The sequence below is a fragment of the Cyprinus carpio genome, chromosome B5 (genome assembly GCF_018340385.1).
Source record: "Cyprinus carpio isolate SPL01 chromosome B5, ASM1834038v1, whole genome shotgun sequence".
Classification (NCBI taxonomy): Eukaryota; Metazoa; Chordata; class Actinopteri; order Cypriniformes; family Cyprinidae; genus Cyprinus; species Cyprinus carpio.
Window position 1 is genome coordinate 34,147,801 of NC_056601.1, and position 16,950 is coordinate 34,164,750.

The 16,950-nt window shown below is 34.2% G+C and overlaps 1 protein-coding gene across 12 annotated transcripts in view; it reads left to right on the top strand.

The window, feature by feature from the left end:
• The window catches only part of LOC109084798 (peripheral-type benzodiazepine receptor-associated protein 1), a 108,242-nt gene that overhangs the window by 13,953 nt on the left and 77,339 nt on the right, over positions 1-16,950 (top strand). The gene's annotated exons all lie outside the window — the stretch shown is intronic.

Consider the following 16,950-nt stretch of genomic DNA (forward strand, 5'->3'; position numbering starts at 1 on the left):
GTAGTGCGGCATTGTTTCATACTTTTTCCAAAGCAGTGCGAACCCACTTTTAACATGTAAAATGTGGCTTGACCCAGGGTTAAATCTTTCCATTATTCAGGGTTAACCCAGGTGTGAAAATCCCTGTAGTATTTCACCCGATTGTCCCTGTATTCATTTGCTGTTAAGTGTCAGAGTTCAAGGTCTAGTCGAATCTGTACACATCGAGAAATATATAATGTGAATCCAAAACACATCCAAATTAGTAAGTGTTTACAGAACTGTCGGTTTGATGCATGCATCTTGTCTGCAATGTGTTAAATTCTAAATGCTAAATTCAGACCTCAACCCATATTCACCGTTCAGTGAATTCAGACTCAATGTGGGACAGCGCAGGATTCACTTAATGCGGCCTCATTGAAAATCAATAGCAGTGCTGCAGATTGTCTTGTTCCTGTTACTGACCTCAGTGATCATTCTGAAGGTGTAAAGGCGTGGCTTAAGTGACCTTGACATGCACACGTGTGCTCTTTTCTCATGTAGGGCAGCAACTAGTTAATCTAATAGTGCTTAACTGGACTCTTTTAATAGAATGAAAGTAAGTATTATGTTGTTTTTCCAGTAATGAGCCACAATTAGCAGCATATCATGACAAAACATGACATCACTGACTTTTTTGTCACATGGTATTTTGCACTGTATTGGGTGAGCTGAATAATTAAATGATTAATTTTATTGCATTTGTACGTTAGAATGATTCATGCACCAATTCAGATGAAAAATGATTCACGCCAAGTTTGAGAGCTGCAAATATTGTGAAAATATTTGAAAAGTGGAATATTTACATGCTGCTATTTCAAATTTATATGGTTACACTAAAAGCTTTTATAATGCGTTATCATATGAAAATGCATCATCATAAAGTGTGTTGTAATGCATTTCATCTTTGCTTAAATAATTGCAACCAAATTTAAAATGCACAGTAATATTTGAAGGTGTTTTAATACATTATATTTGCTAGAGGTGTAACAGTGAATAGATTTGTTTGTTTCTTGACCAGATTTGGAGAAATGTAGCATCACATTATTTGCTCACCAATGGATCCTCTGCAGTGAATGGTGGATTTGTCTTAATGATGGATTTGATTTTTACAAACATGCAGCTTTTGGCTTCACATGTTTTGTCTTCAGATGTTAACTGGTGGACTGGAGTGCTGTGGATTATTGTGATGTTTTTATCAGCTGTTTGGACTCTCATTCTGACGGCACCCATTCACTGCAGAGCATCCATTGTGAGCAAGTGATGCAATGCTACATTTCTCCAAACCTAATGAAGAAACAATGTCATCTATATCTCAGATGGCCTGAGGGTGAGGATTTTTTTCAGCAAATTTAACTATTCCTTCAAAACCAGTCACTATCTCTGTTCTCTGTTAGTGAATAGAGCTCAGTTGTGCTTTGTTTTTGGTCAAGTTCTCAAAAGTCTGTAAGCGTAATGTTTTCCTGTGCATAGAAAAATTCAATTTTTTTTCTCATGTCTTTTCAAATACAAACCATACAGTAAATAAAAATCCTAAAAGTAGTCCAAGTCATATGCATTACTTTTATCATCCTTTTTGTGCCATTTGAAGCTTGACAGATGTGATCGATTTGCACTGTCATTCTTCAAAAACCTTGTTTTTTGTGTTCTGACAACATGACAGTGAGTAAATGAATTTTGGTTGAACTATTCATTTAAAGGGTTATGAATTCTAAAGGCTGGAGCTCCAGGGCCAGAAATTGAAATGAGGGCTGAGAGGAAGATTGGGACCCTGAGAGGGAGGAGGGTGAGCTCTGTAAGAGGTGCTCCCATGGGAAGCTGGGATGGATGGATGAATATAAAGATGGATTTTGGCTCATGCATGATTGAATTGCTGGCAGGGTTGTGGTGTATTGGCCTTATATCGTCCTGACCAATTCGTGACATGCTCTCCAGCCCTGCGGGGGGCAAACACAGTTCAGACACTGTCTGGTATTTAAAAGGCCTTTCAGAGGACGTTCAAATTATCATCTTGTCTCAGTCTAGTTTGGGTCTACACTAGCTATTTGATGCTGCGTTCTTTTTTATTCTCTTGTGTACCTACTAATTTGGTGGTGTTTTCTCTGTAGGAGTTTCCTTCAAATGTTAGTTCACTTCTTACTGAACACCACTAGTTTCTTGATGGTTATTGTTTATGGAGACAGATTAGTCTCAAATATAATTCACGCAAAAAACACGATTCACACATGCGTAAACAATTTCACATACATGAAACCTAATTCACGTACACACAAAAAAAATTCACGTGCGTGAAAAAAAATATGTATTCACAAAAAGCAATTCACATGCGCAAAATAAAATTATATATTCATAAAATACATTTCATAAATGCAAAACACAATTCGTAGATATACAACTGTTCACAAAAACCTTTGAATTTATAAAATTTACTAGTGTCTGAATGTACAAATCGTCATTTACTACGAATCCACTCGGATTTGTGTGTGTGTGTTTTTGAGACTTTCCTGTCAGAGCTCTCTTCCACGTGGGTCTGTCGTACTCTTTAGCCAATCAGATGCGAGCTTACCATTCAACCAATCATATCATAAGCCACCGAGAGTGCATTCAGAAGCTCCCAGGCAATCGGGGAGACGTCAAGAGAGAAGCCCATAGAAGCCCTGGCGTTATTTTAAAATACTATACAAAATAATTAATCAGAATACTTACTCCTGCTCACTCACGCCCAAAGAACTCCCAGCTCAAAGCTCGCCGTCTCTGCAAGATTAACGATGGCAGTTTGCACGCACAGCTACTAGAAGATTTACATCTGTCAGACAGGTTGCTGATGTCATCAAGCTTAGTTTGAGTCTGCGCGTCAGAAACGGAAGTGCTAAAAAATCGTTAAAAAATGGGCTTCACTTGTCTCAATTGAGTTCCAAATTGGGTCGCTGTGTCCATTTCTTTTACTGTCTATGGGATTACTTATGTAAAGGCTTAATTTCCGTTCTAATTAATCCATATTGCGCAAAAAGGTGCGCAGAATCGTGCTCCTTGAATGCACTCTCAGTGGCTTATGATATGATTGGTTGAATGGTAAGCTCGCATCTGATTGGCTAAAAGAGTGCGACAGACCCACGTGGGAAGAGAGCTCTGCCAGGAAAGTCTCAAAAACACACACACACAAATCCGAGTGGATTCGTAGTAAATGACGATTCGTACATCCAGACACTCGTACATTTTAAACATTCAAAGGTTTTTGGGGCACAGTTGTTATATCTACGAATTGTGTTTTGCATTTGTGAAATGTATTTTATGAATATATAATTTTATTTGCGCATGTGAATTGCTTTTTGTGAATATATATTTTTTTTTACGCACGTGAACTTTTTTTGTGTGTACGTGAATTAGGTTTCATGCATGTGAAATTGTTTACGCATGTGTGAATCGTGTTTTTTGCGTGAATTATATTTGAGACTAATCTGTCTCCATAATTGTTTGCTCCTGTGATACAGACCTCAGTGAGGTGAATTTGTGTTTTTTTTTTTTTTTCATTTGCAGTGAGTTGAATAGATAATTCTGTCTTCATTTAGCTACTCATCCCTGCTGATTTTTAGATGTTTAGCAGTTTGTGATTAGCGTGTACATGTTGCTTTGTTACAGTGTCATTTCAAGCTCCAAAAAAGACCAACAGCCCGATTAAAATGTCTTCTAAAGCAACATAATGTTTGGTTTGTCTGTGAGCCACTGAAGTTTATGTGCCTGTTCTTCTTCTGTGGTAATGTTCAGAAAAAGTTCAGATATTTTTTATTCTATATTCATTTCGCCTGGATAATTTGCATGTTCATGATTTAAGTCTTCATGTTGCATTTTTCTGCACATTCATAACAGACATCAAAACCAATGTATCTATTGTCCTTCTGTTGTGTTTTTGAATACATGTAAATACATATGTTTTATGCATGTTTTAAAGGCATCAGATTTCAACAACAACAATTTTTTTTCAACTAAAGCAATTTTCAGCAAAAGCATGCATTTAGCCCTGTTCTTTGCACAACACTGTTGCATGACATTAGAAGACCATGAGTATAGTGAACAGTTGCATGAGCAACTTTTATGGTGGTTTTCCATCTTTTTTTTGTCATTTTTGGAGCTCAACCATCTGGCTACTATCTGCTTTGTCATGCATTCTGCTTAACATATAGGCACAGAAATGTTAAACGTATAAACATATTGAAGTAAACATTGCATTTTAGAACAGGGTGCATTTAATCTGCACTGAAATTCCGAGCAGATTCACTTGAACAAAAAATATATACTAATTATGATTCAGTCAAAGGTTGATTCATTGTGGTTGTGACTCGTTGACTATTATATTATTAGTTTTAGTATTTAATCTCTGTAGATATGAATATTCACTTCTGTGTCATGCTCAAATCACTTTTTGTTGAACAGGCGGATCAACACTGATATTGTAAGACTGAACTGATTTGAATCCTTTCTGAATTCACATAGTTTTTCACAGGAACTGATAGAAATGTATATATTTTGAATGCAATGCAGGTGGCTTTGCTAAATGCATGAATGTAAACCTTCTGAATCTGTTGCTGTAAAGTGTTAATGGGAAATCACAGAAAAAAAACTTCATTAACAGATATAATTGTAGCTCTTGAATGTTTCTGACAGTATGAATAATAAGTTCATGTTTTGTAGTGAAATGGAGTTTGCTGGTTATTTAAAAGCATGTGTTAAGAGGGTTGATATGATTTGATGTTATTATGAGGCTGTATGAATATCTAATATTACGCCCCAGGACACGCATGAACAAAACACATATGTTTTCTCTCTCACCATGTTTTGTTTTGTCTTCAGACTATTAATCTTCCTTCTGCACAGACGGGCGGTCTCTGAAGAAATCCCCCTCTCCATGTTTGCTGTCTTCTCCTTTAAATATCTCACTTTATTACATGCTGAGTCTGCTATTTCTCCTTTTGTCGCTCCATCCCTCACATCCTGTTTTATTCCTCTCACATTTCTTCACTGGATCCGGTTTGCTTAAAAGGCTGCTCTTAACGATGTTATCTTTGGCTGTGATTCCTGTCTGTCATGGGCTTGAATCAGTTTTTGGATGGGAGACAAAGCACTTATATCAAATTGATTAGGATGTTGTTAGTAGCAGATCTAAAGTGAGTGCACTTATTTCAGATACAATAGCACTAGAGTGATTTGAAGTTCAGTGAGTTATTCAAGGACGCAATGGTAGTTCAGGACTCTCTTCATATATAAATAAGAGACCATGTGATTTTTGTGAATTCCATTTCAGTTAGATTTTAGTAATCAAAAAGCATTATCTACTTAATTGAAATCATGAAGCTTAAATTTTTACATTTATTAAAAGTTTCATAAAAGTTAAATGGGTAAGGCATTATGAAATGCATTAAATTTATTCCTATTTTCTGATTTTATTTTTTTTAATCAAACTCTATGCTTTGAGGGGGGAGGGGGTGGGGGTTCTGGATTCCATTTAAATGGTGTAGTTAAATTGCATTAATCAAAAAAGCATATCTAATCAATAAAATTCCTAAATCTTTAACAATTTATACATTGTTATACATTGATGATTTGATACAAATTTACTAAAAATTTGTGGTAATCAAATAAAGGCATAACAATTTAATAAAAAACGTTAGCAGTTTAATGAATCTTTTAAAATTCAGATTTTAAATGTAACAATTCCTTGAATTTTTTGGCAAAAAAGTGCTATATTAAAAAATATAATTTAATATAGTTTTAAAAAATAAAATTGTAACAACTTAATACAAAATAATTTCATTTAGATAAACCTAATATTATACAATATTATTTCAATTAGTTTAACCAACTAGTTATTTAGCAACTTTATATAGTTAAACTGAACTTTCATTTTAAAGGTTTGTAGTGAAGACCTTTCAGTTTCTGTGTGTTCAATCTGATGATTGTTTTTATCAAATGAAATAGTGAAATGTTTATGAAATGAATCTTAGTATTCATCTTATTCGTCCAAAATGTGACAAATTCCCTGACATTCCACATTATACAGCAGATTCCTTTTTTTTTTTTTTTTTTTTTTTTTTTTATGACTGGATTCTGCAATTTTTCTGCATCATGGAACTCCCTGCTCATCAGATTGGAACTAGTGATTTTCTGCAGCATATGTTATATTTGTGTGCAGTATGCATCACTGCCAGTTGTCTTCTGTTGAGTATTTGTCTGTAGAAGAGGGCTGTGCAGATTTGGGCATTTGCTAACGTTAAACGTATGCAGGATCAGACCAGGCATGAAATGCACACACACTCTCACACATCTCACACACAGCACCTGTCTGATTGCCAAACACCCGCTGTCTGCAGGGGGTGGCCAAGGTGACACTTTAGCACAGTGAATCTCTGACTGAGAGCAGATCTGACATCTATGGCCCCGTCTCACACTGCAGCCTCCAGCACTGTGACCTCCAGTGTCACACATAAAACACATTTATCCTACACTTTTGTAGAGGTTTTGTTGTTGTTTATATGATAATTCAAGGTTTCTTGCATCAAACTCAGCCATAATTTAGTTCTTCATGATTTTTTTCCATCCTCATCCAGGCTGTTTTTGCTGTTGTACCTTTAATGTGTGTTTGTGTGTTCTTTAACAATTTAATAATTTTTATATATTTTTTACAATAATTAGGTCCTAAGATTTTTTTTATTTTTAAATTAATATATTTTCTTTTGTTGTTGTTGTGTAATACTGATGTATATGTTATTACTTGCACATGCATTTTCAGATAAGTTTGTCAAAGCTAATACAGAAGTCCTAAAGGTATATGTAAATATGGGTGGTAATGTTAATGAGCATGTGGTTGTGTTTAGGATTATTATTGTTAACTAAAACGAAAACCATAAAATAGAATTACATGAAATAAAATAAACTGAAAAAAAAAAAACTGTAACTGAAATATAAATAACTTCGTAATTTTTATTTTATATATTTTTATTTATTATATATTATATATTATATGTTATTTATTTACATGTTAATTTTTTTCTGCTAGTAGCCAAGGCAATATTCCTCAATTTTTAGTATGTTAAAGTATTAAAATAACTAAAACTAAAAAAAAAAAAATAAAAACATATTTAAAAAAAACTAATAAAAAAGACCAAAACGTGCACGCATTCTCTCTTACACACAAGCACAAAAAAACAAACATAAAAAAATAAACAAAAACAAAAACACACACACACACACACAAAGCTAAAATATTAACTAAAATTAAAACAAAAAACAGAAAATATAAAAAATCTAAAATAAACATAAACTATTCTAGTAGATCACTGGTTGTGATGTTAATATGCTATTTTTGAGTTTTTTCTTTTACATATTGGATTAATATGATGTCCTAAAAGTAGGCTTTATTTTTTTTTTATATAAAATATAATTTTTTTGTTTAGTTTTAGAAGTAAAATATGACCTGTGCATGTTCTTGACCGGTTCAATGTTATTCAGTCACATAGTACACACACATTTTTTTATTAAAAAAAAACACACAATCCTGTTTGCGATGATAAAAGTCTGTAATAACCTGTAATTCTGGCAAATCTCCTTTAGTGTCGTTTGCTGACGTAAAAAATCAATAATATCAGAATGGAAAGAGCTCTTTGAGAACATAAGCATTCAGGTTATCTGATTAATAGCACCGAGCTGTAAGACACCTCTGGGAGACTGTGTGTGTGTGTGTGTGTGTGTGTGTGTGTGTGTGTGTGTGTGTGTGTGTGTGTGTGTGTGTGTGTGTGTGTGTGTGAGGGTTTTTTTTGAAGGAGATCCGACCCCTTTATATATTGATCCAGATTCTCTGTTCTCCTCCATACTGTGCCTCTCTGCTGGAGCTCTCGGAGAAGATTGATTTCAGCTTTTCCAAAACTAGTAGATGCTCCTTCAGTCTGACATGACAAGAAAGAGGTTTTCTTTCAAAGAGCCCTTGAGTGATCTTGACAGCTGGATGTTTTCAGCTCAGTTTAGAGCCAGAGAACAAATAACCACTGTAAAACCAGCAAATAGACTTTTCCTTCTCCATTATCTTCATTTTTACCCTAGATGATCCGTTTTCTCATGGATCAGGCTGAGTTTAGTTCAGGACAATGTCACTTGACATCTGAACATGACGGTGGTTGGTAATGAGTTGTGTTTAAGGTCGTATTGAGTTCCTGCTCACATTATTATAGGCGGTTTCTTGCTATTTTGGGTCTGTGCTGTGGGACTTTACATGACAGGAGATCCATTACACGGATATTTTAGGCTTTTGTCCTGGTTTTTAGCTAAAACTAATTGGCCTCAGTATTTAAATCTGTGTCTCTTTTAATGTGACGTTTAAGTTTTGTAAAAAAAAAAAAAAAAAAAAAAAAAAAAAAAAAAAAATTACATAACAAAAAAGTAAAACAAAAAAAAAAGTTACATTTTTACAGAAGAAGACTGTAAACCATGCTACAATAAGAACCTGTTAATTAACTTTAAGTAGCGCTACTATATCTGAAAAATCATAAACATTCATTTTACTGTAAAATACTGTCAGTGCTTTTTGGATGTAAAGGCTTTGAATTACTATGAATAAAGATGAAATACAAAATTAACTAAAATTAAAAAAACAAAAACCTAAAACCTAATAAAAATAAATTTAAAAAATTAAAACAACAAAAAAAAAAAACCTAAAAACAAAATAGAATTTAAAAAAAAAAGTTTTTTTTTTTTTTTTTTACTGGACTTGTTTTGATGAGTTAAACCAGCGGTCGAGAACACCTGGCTGTCTGTCAGAAATCATGTGGCTCACCAGATCTCTCACCCTTTACCATCAAATCATCTGTTACAAACCCTGTTTTCAAAGTGCTCGTTTAAAAAGGACTCTAGTAACATAAACAGACACGCAAACCAAAAAGACAGAAATCTTAAGCTACACCACCCGCATATCACCATCTCTAATGGAATAAGAGACCATTAAAAACAAACAAACAAATGACCTAAACTAGGCAAACTAACATTCCATAAAAGAAACAAATACAGATCAACCGAAAGCAGTGGCTGGCTGCACGGAGCTCCTTTGCTGATGGGACAGCGAACCATACACAGAACTCCTCGTCAAGTGTTAGTTACCTTTAACACTTTGAAATTTAAAACTGTTAAAAGAAAGGCTCAATAACTGTTGTACAGATATAATATACTACGCATCAATTTCTCTTCCCTTTGTGCTTTGCACTTTTTATTTAAAAGAAATGTATTTTCATTTTATAGTGTATACTTATATATAAATACATTCATGAATGATTTTCATTAATGGATTTTATAATACAAATAGCAATGTGTAACATTTTACCATATTTAGTGCAACACTTTTATTTGATCCCCACAAAATATTTTTCACTACAAAAGTTTTTTCACTAAATGTTTGGATTTCTAAAACGATTGTGCACTGGTTTTTCTAGAATAACTTTTGCTGCCGAATTATTCACTAACCTAGTCTATGATACATTTTTGTCATAGAATATGAATAAACATATATATTTTTCCATATGTATTGTTTATATTTCTTTATAATGAAGTAGTCTGTATTTAGTAAATTGTGAAAGAATGATTATTAGTTCCACCCACAGAGATATATGAATTCTACATTTATTTAAATGGAAAAAAAGAAACTTCACTGGTAACAGATCGGTATCGGCCAATACTGAACCCTAGGTATCGGTATCGGAGGTGATAAAGGCAGATTGGAGCATCCCTAATAATTTTATCATTTTATATAATATTAGGCTATAAATATATGTATATGTAGGCTCTTTTGGAAAAATGCATTATCCAAAAAAAAAATTGGCTCTTTGGTCAAAAAAGGTTCCGGACCCCTGAGTTAAACTAATGTTAAACCTATTGATCATGTCCTTTTTTGTGGTGTAAATACGCTATTATTCATGTCATATTGTCCAGTGATATTTATCGTGCACCCCTGCTATACACTATGCACTCATACACTATGTACTTATTCACTATGTACTCAACTATGCAGTGTCTCTTAAGTCAACATGTAGCACTGTTCTCATCCTATTTTACGTTCAAACTGGTGTATTTCTTTGGATGGTGAAAGTGTGCATTTCATATCTGAATGTAGGCTGGTTTATAGTGGAGCTATTCTATATATCTTCATGCTTTTATCCATGCAAGCTTTTCTGCTGCAGTGAGAAACTGCATTGACCCAGTTCTCTAGCATGACAGTAGTGAGAAAAGTGGAGCGATGCTTCACACCTCCCTGCTTCCATCCAGGTATGTGTGTGTGTTATTTTCACTCTCTAGTTCTGCTGTGCTGTCAGTCAGAGCTGTGTGGTGCTGCGAGTGTGTTCAGTCTGGCAGCGAGTCGTGTCAATCAAATCTCAGTGGCTTCCACACACACACACAAACCCGAAGGACTGCGGTTACCCCTGTTTCTGATCCCCCTCAAAGGGGCTTTTGGGACTTTGGGAGCTGAACTGTCAAAGCAGCTGTGAGCGTGACCCGAGCGATCACACCCGATGCTCTGATGTGCTTTGAAAGAACACTTGTCAGCTGATTCTGACTGTAGACCAGTCCATCGCTGTCCCGTTTGGGAACGCACTGGATGACAAATAAAGGAAACATTTCCATCGGATTGAAATGGAATCCAAATATCTCCTCCCAGAACGCTTTAAAAACACATCCAGAGCAAAACAAAGAGAATTCTGATGAACTAGACATGTCAAGAACCAGGGTTGATATAGTTAATTTATTTTTTTCTTTGCATTATAGTAATTATAAGTCATGAATATAATTTAACAATGCAAAAAATAATCATAACGGTCCTAAAATAGCCCTCATTTTCTTTATGCAAAATATTGTGGTCGCTCTGAGGCTCGCTTACTTTTTTGGTGCAGTTCCAGTCATGATCCAGTTATGACATTATGATGCATTGATGCATAAGTGTTGCTATGCATATTGTATCATAACACAGTTGCTGATTCCCTAGTGCACCCACACGCACTCATTATACACTGTGAGCTCATCTCATTATTGTAAAATTCACACAGCTTAATACTTTTCAGAAAAAAGATCAAAAGACTGGCACCATTATTTATTTATTTATTTATTTATGTGTCGCATCAGAATGCAGCAGTATGAATATTAACAATGCCTCGCTGTGCTGTCTCTCTTTCTCTCTTTTCTGTCATCCAGGAAGCAGAAATGTCTGACATGATATTTTTGTTTGGTTGGAAACATCACATTTAATGGGTGGAAATGCTTTGAACAGCACGAGGGAATGAACCTGGCAGTGAGCTTATTGAGTGAGTGTGTGTGTGTGTGTGTGTGTGTGTGTGTGTGGGTCTGGCCAAATGCACTTGTCACTTATCTTCTGAGTGTTTAATCTAATTCTTTACACACAGAGTTCTGGTATTTACTTGAATGACAGCCATACTGTGAAAATTTCAGGTGATGATGATTGGTTTCTCATTAAATGTGTGTCTTGTGTGTGCTGTAACCAAACAATGAAAGCTTGTTTCCTCTATGGGATGAAAAAGGGGAATGGCGACTTTGTGGTGAAAAAAACCCAAAACAGAATTATGAGATGTAAAGAGTTGCAGTCAGAATTCTGAGAAAAAAGTCAGAATTGCAAGATATAAAGTCAGAATTCTATGAAAAAAAAAAGGTGCAATTACCTTTTTTTATCCCATGGCCGAACCAAGCTTTTATACAAAACAGATTCAAATAACTAGTTCTTTGTCCCATTCTTTTTTAACACTTTTGAGGAGTCTCATGGAGAAGGTCACATTCATCCTTCAGAGCATCTTCATGTAATGATGCTGCTTCTTTTTCTTTTTCTTTTTCTTTTGCATCATACTTTGCTAGTATTGCAGTGTATTTAAGTATTAACCAGCATTAAATTACTGTTAACTAGTGACAAGATTTTAAAAAGGCAGCATTACCTACAACAGCTGCTTAAAACAATGACTGAATAGCTGAATATCATTATTGGTCATTTAACTGGGTCGAGGGGATTCATGGAACGACACCTGAGCTCTGACTGACGTTCAGCACAAAGTATTGAACAGAACCACATCTAATGATGCTTTAATCTTATATTTTAGGTGCAATGACTGAAAACTGTCTGTAAGCTATTGTCTTTGTAAGCTACAGTGAGAAGCTTGTGTTTAAATGAGGATTTGGGGTTTCCAACTATTTTATGCTCATGTTGTTCTTAAAGCACTCATTAAATCTATACAAAAATTGAGTTTTTAATCAGTAATGTTGCCTAGATCCTACTGTTAGTGGTGGAGCATTTATTTTGACAGATGAACTTTGTGTTATTTTAGTTTGAGATGCAATTGTAGTTTTTAGCAATATCTTGAATTTTTGTTTTTATATTTTTATTTAACAATTTTATATAACATTTTACTGTTTATTCATGTTATATTTTTTTAAAAGTTTATATATTCTTAATATTTTTTAATACATTACATTTTTAATCATTTTATTATATATATATATATATAACTTTATTTCAATTTCTAATTCATTTGTTTTAATTATTTTATGTAATATATATAATATATATATATATTATATATAATATATATATATATATATATATATATATATTACTTTATTTCAATTTCTAATTCATTTGTTTTAATTATTTTATGATTATTTTATATCCTTTTTATGTAAAGCAATTTGAATTACCATAGAGCGTATTAAATGTGCTATATAATTAAACTTGCCTTAAAACAGATTTTTGTATTCAATTTATTTTTTATTAAATTATTAAATGTAATATATCAAGATACTGTTAAGTAAATGTAAGCAAGAAACTTTGCCTTACCTACAATAGCTGAAAGATATTTATATATTTAAATATGAGCTTTTCTCAGTTATATAATCCATATGTTACTGACAAATTATTATTTTTTTTTTGGCATATATCATGACAGGTTTATACTGACAGGGATTCTATCTCATTAATCTCATGTGAGCATGTGATGTTAACTTTTGTTGCTATTTTTTTTAAATTGTGTATTTGTACTGTTGCCTTCTTTTTAAAAAATTGAAATGATTTTCTGTGCTGATGAACAGCACGTCACACGTTATCTCTAGAGCTTGACTCATGAACCTGGACCGTTCCTATAATTATATTCGTGGAAGGGGCGTGTCTTACGGTGTGGCTGTGGAGGGGGCGTATCGATGATGGATCAGCTGACCTTTTGTGTTTGTCACTCTCATTTACTTTATACCTGAACTCTGACCTTTACAGAAGCCTTCAGTATCCTTTCTAGACAGAAGACCTTGACCAGCACTCACATTCATATCGAGCGATGAATAACATTAGGAAAACCGGCTCAGCGACAGATCGCGTCCTGTCTCTGACCGTCCTTGGATATTAATTCTGGTGTCTCGCTGACTTTCGTGTCAAGGTCTCGCAGCAGCTGCCGTGTCCTTGGGTGTGTCTGAAATACTTCACAACCGTACTGCTATTTTTGTAACGTGTATTCCTGACATATTCAGATAACCTACATTGCCACATATGAAATTACAGCCAATAAGGTTTGTGAGGCTTATATCAGTATAACGCCTGATTGTTTGTTCATATAAAATCATATTCATCATATTCACACAGACCTGGTTTAGTTTTAACCCTATAAATCCAACTGTATCATATTTGTAGGCCTATATCATATTTATAGGGCCTCTAAATGATGAACATGATCAAAACTTGTTGCACGCAATCTACCAAACTACTCCATTCATCCTACTTACATCTTATTTATATTTTATATATCATATAAAAATTCCTTATCAAGTAAAAGTCCTAAAATTTGTCATTTAAGAATCTTTCAAACTACCACATTGCATTCCATCAAACTATACGATTTTTTCATAACATAAGTGTAAGAATAACTAGTAATATTTCCAGATTGAAGCAGCTTTGCTTTACTTGATTGGATTGCATTGCATTATATGTTTTTATCAACAAACTAAGCATTTAATCACCCTTCTAAGACACGTTATTGAGATACAGAGTGATGACTGAATTTATGTAAGTATCTGATGCGGTTATAAAGATCTCATTGATTTACATCACAGGCATAACCAGCTGTTACTTTGTTCTTGTTCTTATATGTTATGGTTCATTGCTGACACTTTACAGCATCTTAACAAATTTCCAGAGCTGTTTTTAAGAGAAAAGTATTGAATATGTGAAAACACCTCATGCCTTTGTCTCATTCTGTCCCTCGCTCTCTGATGTGGCTCATTAGCGGCTCGTTTAACCCCTCATCAGTCCAGACTGTGCTGCTGGGACTCCCACAATGCATTAGTATTCTGTAAACATTGCATTGAGACAGACACACATCTGTATTGACTGCGTTCAGTGTGTTGACCCTCATCCCGCTGGGATGTTTGTGTGACAGACACTTGGAAGTAATCGCCAATAATCAACTTCTCAGTGGGAATTTCACCAGTCAGAGACACGAGGAGGATGCAGATGGTCACTGATTAGGATGGGATCGTTTCTGATGACTCGGTTTAGTGCCTTGGTGACACAAATATTGGAGTACACCTCCAATGACAAAAATGACTGTAACCTCTAGCAGAAATGTGGTTAGTGTGTAAGTTGTGAATATTAGTAAATGTTAGGGTTGAAAAAATATAAAAAACTTTAAAAAAAACAAAAAAAAATCCCTTGAAATATTCCAAAAAATCCTGGAAAGTTTCCAAAATTTCTGGAATATCTCTAAAATTTACACCAAATTTTCTACCCTATTAAACTAACCTATTAAATATATTTTTTTTTTTTTTTTGTAGAAAACATCACACATGCTGTTTGATGACAAGAGTTTGATGTTCCATTTACAATTTATAATATAACTTAAGTATTTTTAATTTTAGTTTTTTTAAAAATAGTTTTTTTTTTTTCTAATTGCTAATTACCTGGAAAACATTCATTGTGTGTGTGTGTGTTTCACTGGTGTTAATATTGGCCTGCTGTAATGTTACTCTTGTTACACACAACACTACTTATACACTTACATATTTATTTATCTAACACACATACTTAGTTTGCATTTCGAATTTGCACATAATACACCTGTACATACAAAACAGTCTATTGTAAGATACCTGTACATACAATTATCTATCACTAGTAACTTCAATCCCAATTTTATTCTTCTAATTATATTCTCTCATCACCTTCGTTTTTGTTCTGTCGTTGTCATTCTGCTGCACTGTGGAAGCTTCTGTCATGAAGACAAATTCCTCGTATGTGTAAACATACCTGGCAATAAAGCTCATTCTGATTCTGATTCTGTTACAACAGTAGTACTGAGTTAGAAACACAGTAATTCACTCCTGACATGATGAAAGAGCCATTGTGAGTTGCACCATGAAATGCATTTGAATTGAACAGATGAATTAATATGCTGCTCTCTGATGTACTGCAGCTGAAGAACACATGCCTGTCTGCTGGGAAATAGAAATTTACTTTCCCTTGTGTGTGTAATTAAAACTGGCAGTGGAATTTAAAGGCCTCTAGGCTTTTCTCAGTCTCTATCTCTGGTGATGATGAGGCACAGTCCTTTATACTGAGTCTGTATTTTTACAGACATGGAAAGCATCTACAAAAATGCATCCTTCCTTATCTAGTTGTGCATACAGCATAGATTTACTTAAAGTTGAAAATGACCAAATTCTCCAACTGTTTGCTAAATGGGAGAGAAATTTCAGACATATACCTTCTCCGGAATCTGTACGCATTTACTTGTCTGATTGTATTGCATCAGTGATATGCTTAAATGCAAGAGTTTTGTTGAGTAACGATGGAGCAGACGACGTGTTTTGACACACTGTGGGTGTTTCAGGCATGAGGTCAGCCAGATCCGCTGAGAGCTGATGACACCCCACTGTGTTAATGGAGCTATTTCTGCGCTTTTATTTTATTATGGTTCATTTGGGGTCTGCTGCATAAGCGTTATGCACTGAATGTGTGTCTGCACATATAAAGGATCCATATGTCTGTGGGAATCCCTGACTGTAAGGACTAGATCTTCTAGGGGAAGGTTGGCACTTTATGAATTTGTTTATAATAATGTTTTAATAGAGTATAAGAGTGCCCACCCACTTTTCTGTGAAGTTTGTTTTAGAAGGGTTTCTTTCATTAATTTGTTTCCCCAAAGGTATTTTAATGTCTTCATTAATGAGTTATAAGCCACAGACTTTGATTAAAAACAAAAGGAAGTATTTGAAAATCAGACTTTGCTGAGGGAAAGAACTACAATCTCATGAAGCAATACAGAAATATAAAATACAAAAGAAATATAGAACTATTAATTTAAAGATGTTGAGATATTTACAAATATTTAGGTATTTAAATTATAAATGGTTATATTTAATGTTTAAGAGCAACTCTTATCTAAAAAATTATGAGATAAAAAGTTACGATTACCTTTTAATTCATCTCAGGGCAGAAACAAGCTTCCGTAGTTTAATGATTGATCATAATGTGCAGTTTATTTTAATGAACAGTATTAGGGCTGTGCAAAGAATCGAATGCGATTTTCATGCGCATCTCCTCAGTAAAGGCGCTCCTGTGATTAATAGTATATCTCCAGCACGTGCGCTCAGATCAGGGTTGCCAGGTTTTCAAAACAAAACCTGCCCAATTGCTTCTCAAAACTAGTCCAATCGTGTTTCGTTCCGGGCAATAAAAATACACGTTTTTGGCAGGGTTCTCTTGGTAATATTCACATTTTAGGGGCTAAATATCACGTTATTGGTATTGGGGTCGTTTCAACCCGCGAACATGAAAAACAACCACAGACTTGGCAACACTGGTTTGGCATTTAGACACAGAGCCATGATTCAACAATCTACACAAAATCGATTTTAAAATCG